This window comes from Myotis brandtii, unplaced genomic scaffold, assembly GCF_000412655.1.
Source record: "Myotis brandtii unplaced genomic scaffold, ASM41265v1 scaffold10, whole genome shotgun sequence".
Classification (NCBI taxonomy): Eukaryota; Metazoa; Chordata; class Mammalia; order Chiroptera; family Vespertilionidae; genus Myotis; species Myotis brandtii.
Window position 1 is genome coordinate 2,104,813 of NW_005353325.1, and position 6,156 is coordinate 2,110,968.

General features: G+C 44.1%; 1 protein-coding gene across 3 annotated transcripts in view; it reads right to left on the bottom strand.

Annotated features, from left to right (window-relative positions):
• Nucleotides 1–6,156, bottom strand: part of CORIN (corin, serine peptidase) — a 226,590-nt gene that overhangs the window by 166,406 nt on the left and 54,028 nt on the right. Inside the window, exon 1 of one of the 3 annotated variants that reach the window (XM_014534317.1) lies at nucleotides 3,413–3,430. The exons of the other annotated variants lie outside the window; for them this stretch is intronic. The gene's annotated coding sequence lies outside the window, so the exon portion shown is untranslated. Of the gene's footprint in view, nucleotides 1–3,412; nucleotides 3,431–6,156 lie in introns of those variants that run through there. 3 annotated transcript variants of the gene reach the window in all.

Below are 6,156 nucleotides of genomic sequence, written 5' to 3' on the forward strand. Positions count from 1 at the left end.
TCGCCCCAGGGTGGGATCGGGCCTGCCATGTCTTGGCCGGGGTGGGGAGGGCGGGCAGGGCGAGCAGCAGTGTGATCGGTGAGAGGGCACAGGTTGGGCTGAGGGACCCCCCTTTCCTGCTAGTGCACAATTTTTTGTGCATGGGCCTTCTAGTACATACATAACTACCTGAAATAGTTCACAGCACACAGTTCTCAATAACTGCTAGTTATTACTACACAATGAAAGTAAAGTTGTCTTCCTTAGGGCTACCAATGAATACCATTTCCTTCGACCATCAAAGCAAAATGGCTGAGGAAATTTTCAAAAGTGAATCACTTAACCCACTTTTGGAGTGAAATAATGGTGACTATTTCCTGTGAAAATATTAATAGAAAACCACACTGTATGGCTCAAAAGTGTTTCAGCTCTATTTAACAATATTTAAGAAACTGTCTATAATTCCAGTAATAATAGCCAAGCTTTACTGATCACCTACAATGTGTGGATTGAGCACTGTTGGCAAAATAATGCTGCCCCAGGTGTCCACATCCTCAGCCTCAGAACCTGTGACTATGTTACCTTACATACCTTACATGGCAAAAGGGATGTTGCAGATGTCAATTAAGGAATGTGAGGTGGAAAACCTATCCTGGATTACTCAGGTGAGCACAAGGTTCTTACAAGCAGAAAAGGGAGGTGAGGTAGTATGTGCCAGAGCCACAGTGTGAGAAAGATTCAACAAGCCATTGCTCATTTTGAAGAAGCCACAAGCCAAGGAATGCAGGAAGCCTCGAAAAGCTGGGGAAATAGGGAACAGAGTGTCTCCTAGAGCCCCCAGAAGGAATGCAGTACAACCAACACACTAATGTTAGCCCAGTGAGACCTATTTTGGACTTCTGACCTCCATGATTCTAGGATAATTTGTGTTGTTTTAAGCTACCAAGGTTGTGATCATTTGTTATAGCAGCCACAGGAAACAAATACAAGCACCTTGCTCAGTATCCTCACGTTAGCCATCTCCAGGGTTAGCCTCCCAAGAATCCTACAAAATCTATATATATAAAACCCTAATATGCAAATAGACCGAATGGCAGAACAACCGAACAACCAGGGGGTGCGCACGAAACATGGCAGGCATCCGCAGCAGGTGGTAGGGTGCAGAACATGGTGGGCGTTGGCCATGGCAGGATGGTGGAGCAGGTGAGAGGGGGTGCCAGGCCAAGGAGGGGCGCTGGATGCTGTCATCATGACGAGCCTCTGGTGGTTACTGAAAATTCTTTGCTCCCACACGCCGTGGTCCCGTCCAGCGCTCGCACCTGCTGCCAGCCCTGATCACCCCAGAGGGCTTCTCCACCTTCCTGTGCTCCTTAGGGGTGATCAGGGCAGCAGCTGCTGCTCGCACCCGCTGATGGTGCTGGCCCTACTCACACCCGCTGGCGGCACCGGCCCCAATTGCTCTGCGCTATCAGCAGGTGTGAGCGGCAGCGGCAGAGCGGGGCTGCTGGCAGACGGGACCGGGGGCCACGGTGGGAGGGGCCGGGCAGAGGCACAGAGGATAGGCCAAGACCTGCCCCTGTGCCTACCGCAGCCTCTCGGCCCACAGTTCCTTTCAAGGTGCACGAATTCGTGCACTGGGCCCCTAGTAGATTCTATAATTAACTCTTCTTCATAGAGTTTCAGAGAGAAGGAAACTGAAGCCTATATGAGCTGTGTAACTTACCCAAGAATTGAGTTGGGACACGACACATACACATACACCTACAGACACTTCTCACTGTAGAAAAGGTACATACCTTAAAAAAAATCAACCACCATGCCCTAACTGGTTTGGCTCAGTGGACAGAGCATCGGCCTGCGGACTGAAAGGTCCCAGGTTCGATTCCAGTCAAGGGCATGTACCTTGGTTGCGGGCACATCCCCAGTAGGAGGTGTGCAGGAGGCAGCTGATCGATGCTTCTCTCTTATCAATGTTTCTAACTCTCTATCCCTCTCCCTTCCTCTCTGTAAAAAATCAATAAAATATATTTTATATAAAAAAAAATCAACCACCATATGCATGTAAACAAATTTATCTTCCTATTGCATGAGTTTGAAGTGAATTCCTGTCTTTATATCTCTAGCCATGTGGTAACACATTTACTTTGCATTTTCTCTGTGCCAGAAACTTTGTATTTACTCTCTGCTGAGAACACAAAATCTAGAGAGAGGTACTTATCATCAAGATGTTTATAGATTAGTTGAGGGAGACGGCTATGTCGTCTAAAAATACAAACCATGCTGCAAATGCTTTGAGAATGATATGCATAGGACAATCTGGTGACAAAAAATAGACAAGTAGCTGTCACTCCATTTTGGAAAGTCAGAAAAGGTTTCTTAGGGGAGAATGATGCTCGATATGAATCTTAAAAGATGATTAGAGATTTTCTAAGTTTGAACAAAGCATTTGCTGGGAAGAGGGAGGTGAGGTATGGTCATAGGGAATGGAGAACTTGCTAGATAGAGCAAAGTAGAAAAGATATGCAAAAGCCTACCAGCAAGTAATTAAGCATGGCTAGCACACAGGGGACTGGCAAGAGAAAGGGGGGGAGTGGAAGCCAGACAGTAAAAGGGCAGTTCCTGTTACAGGTTTGGAATTGATCTTGTTGTGACGGAGAACTTTTGAAGGATCTTAAATAGAGTGGGATGTTAGAATGAACACTCTAGCAGCAAGCTGATGCCTGAAAGGAGTAAGTCTAGAGGATAGTTAGAAGGCTACTGCAATTGTCCAAGTGAGAGAAGAGTAAGGCCCGACCCAAGACAAAAGCAATGAGAATAAAGGGAACAATTGGAAGAAAGCTTTCCAAGGCAGAACTGTGAGAACGTAAGGGAAAGAGTCAGAGGTCCCTTCCGGTTTCAGGTTTGAATTACTGGGTAAATGAAGGTACCCCCAAATATGATAGAGGTGGTGGTCATCAAACATTTTCAATTCTCTCGCCTTCTACTAGGATACATGCTTGGGTTACATTCTCTGGCCTCATTCTCTTGTCTCTTACATCTTTGATGTTGGTCAAAGGATACAAATTTTCAGTTATAAGTTCTTGGGATCATTAATGTACACCATGCTGATTGTAGCTAATAATAATAATAATAATAATAATATACTTTAAAAAAAGAATGAGCCTCCAGTGCTCTTTATCTTTCTCTCTGGCACAATAACCACAAAGGTTCAAGCTGATGGCTTGTTCATCAATTTATTCCTTGACCTCAATGAGCAAAGCACATCCCTCACCCTCACCCCACCGCCATCTTGCAAAGGACATGTAGCATGAGCGTAAAATTAACCTTCATTGTTTTTAAGCCACTAGGACTTTTGTTACACAGTATAGCATAGCCTACCCTGACTGTCACATTAGATAATAGAGAATGAAAAATAGAATTTGTAGGATCTTACCTTTGTTATTGTCCTGTTACAGGTGCATTGAGTATAAAATGCCTGTGAAACATTCCAGGAGAAAAGTCTAAATTGAGAGCAATCCAAACATTTCCTCCAGAAAGCCTTGCCAGACTCCCCCACAAATACGTGTCTTTATGTTCCCAGAGACACACTGCTGAGATCACATATACACGCAAGTGGAACTGTCTGTTTTCTTGTCTGTCTCCTTGAAGGTAGAAGGTTTTTTTATGCATGTCTGCATCTCAAGCACCCAGCACAATGCTTGTCACCAGGGTAGGTCTCAATAATACTTGTTGAGTATGAATGATGAAGGAAGTTGGGGGCGTGGATGACATTGCCCAGAGAGGCATGGGTGGAAAGTGAGAAGAGCCCTTAGGACAGTTACCTTAACATTATTGGATAAGTAGAGAAAGATGAGCTTAAGGAGATGGAGAAAACAGAGAAAGATGAGATTAAGGAGGTGGAGAAAGAACAGAAAGAATAGAGACGAAAGGAAAATCAGAAGTGATCATCTGCAGGCCAAGCAGAAGAGCATTTCAAGAAAAAGGAGTAGTAAAGACTGAGCAAGACCACATCTGCATGTCACACCTGAATGGAGAAAATATTCCTAGCACCAACTAACAGTGAGCATGCTCAGTCTGACTTGATGTAAACAAACACAGAAAGAAAGCATAAGGACCTTCATTTTAAAGTCCTGTTCACATTGGTTTCAAATGCAGCACACTGGATAAAAAGGCATCGGTGGCTTTGGTAAGGACAGAGTTGCCAGTATGAAAGGAGAGAAAGAGAAGAAGGTCAGATTGCAGTAGGTTAAGACTGGATGAACATGCAGAAATCACCTGTGGGTCTTGTTAGAATGCCAATTCAGCAGGGGTGGGTGGGGCCCAAGATTCGATTCTGCATTTCAGACTCCCAAGTGGTGCTGGTGCTGCTAGTCCATGGGCCACATTTTGAGTACAAGTTTTTGGCTACCATTTCAAAAAGCTTTAGACTTTAAGTATAACCTCAGGTCTTAGTAGTTAAAATATATATATATTCTCAAGTTTGAGAAGTCTGTGTTGATGAATCTGTACCAGAAGGGCCAGGATTATTAAAGGAATTTGTAGATTTAAATAAGGAATGTGGAGTCAGGTCATAAAGGATCATAGAGCATCTTAAATTTTGTGTGTAGAGAAATAAAGATCTGGGAGGATTTCCATTTTAAGGTGCTATTCAAAATACATTGTAAGCTAGGAAATTAAGATCTTTATAATTCCAAATCCTTGTAAAAAGCCACAAGCTGCTCAGAAATTTTCTAAGAGCAAAACTATATTTTAGTTCAATGATCTCCATCCCATCTGGCATTTTCAAAGAGGAAAGTCACTTTTGTAGAGGACAATTTCTCTTGAGTTCAAGAAAAATGTACTGTTTACCATATTTCCCATACTCTCCATTATAATGTTTCTGTTTTCTTCATTTAAAGACAAAAATAAACAATTAACAGGCCACACATAGACTTTTCATAGTATTAAGAAAACTAGGAAGGTCACATTAGGACATTCTTCATAAATTTATAGCTAAAACAAAGAAAATTTATTTTCAATGTGAATGAGTAAAAGAGCCTTTAAAACCAAGTTTTCTGCAGCCTGGTGGGGGGTGGTTAAGAGCATTCTAATGAGATGTTTTGGACCATAACTTTGGTGAAATTAAATGGAATGAACAATAGTTTGCAAAATTCTGTGCAGACCATCCCCAAGCACCACATTTCTAAGACTCTTGTAATAAGCCCCCAATGTTTCCCCTGCCACACTCTCTATTCATTCCCACCCTTTCTCCACACAGCTGCCAAAGACACCTTTTTTTAACTTTAATTTTTAATTTTCAAGTACAGTTTACTTTCAATATTATGTTGTACTAGAGGCCCAGAGCACAAAATTCGTGCACGGAGGGGGGGTCCCTCAGCCTGGCCTGCACCCTCTCCAGTCCGGGACCCCTCGGGGACCTGTCTGACTGTTGGTTTTGGCCCAATCCCACAGGGTTCAGGCCTAAACCTGCAGTCGGACATCCCTCTCACAATCCAGGACCACGGGCTCCTAACCGCTCACCTGCCTGCCTGCCTGATCACCCCTAACCACTCCTGCCTGTCTGCTTGATCACCCCTAACTGCCTCTACCTGCCTGCCTGATCACCCCTAACCTCTCTGCCTGCCGGCCTGATGGCCCCTAACTGCCCTCCCCTGCCAGCCTGATTGCCCCTAACCACCTCTGCCTCAGCCTCTGCCACCATGGCTTTGTCTGGAAGGACCAGACGACTGAAAGATGCCTGGTCAACCTGGTCTAATTAGCATATTACCCTTTTATTAGTATAGATTGGTTTTGGTTGTACAGCATAGTGGTTAGACAATCATATACTTTACATAGTGTTCTGCCAATCTTTCCAGTACCCACCTGACACCATACATAGTTATCACAGTGTTATCGACTATATTCCCTATGCTGTACTCTACATCCCTGTGACTGTTTTGTAACTTCCAATTTGTGCTTCCTAATCCCTTCATCTCTTTGGGGAGGGGGGTTGGGGGACTGGAACAAAGGCACCTTTTAAAAGCCCCAACCAGACTGTGGGGAGAAACCAAGATGGCGGCATAGGTAAACACCAGAGTTTGCTGCCTCGAACAACCACTTCAAAAATACAACTAAAAGACGGAACGGACATCACCCAGAACCACAGGAAGGCTGGCTGAGTGGAAGTTCTACAACTAG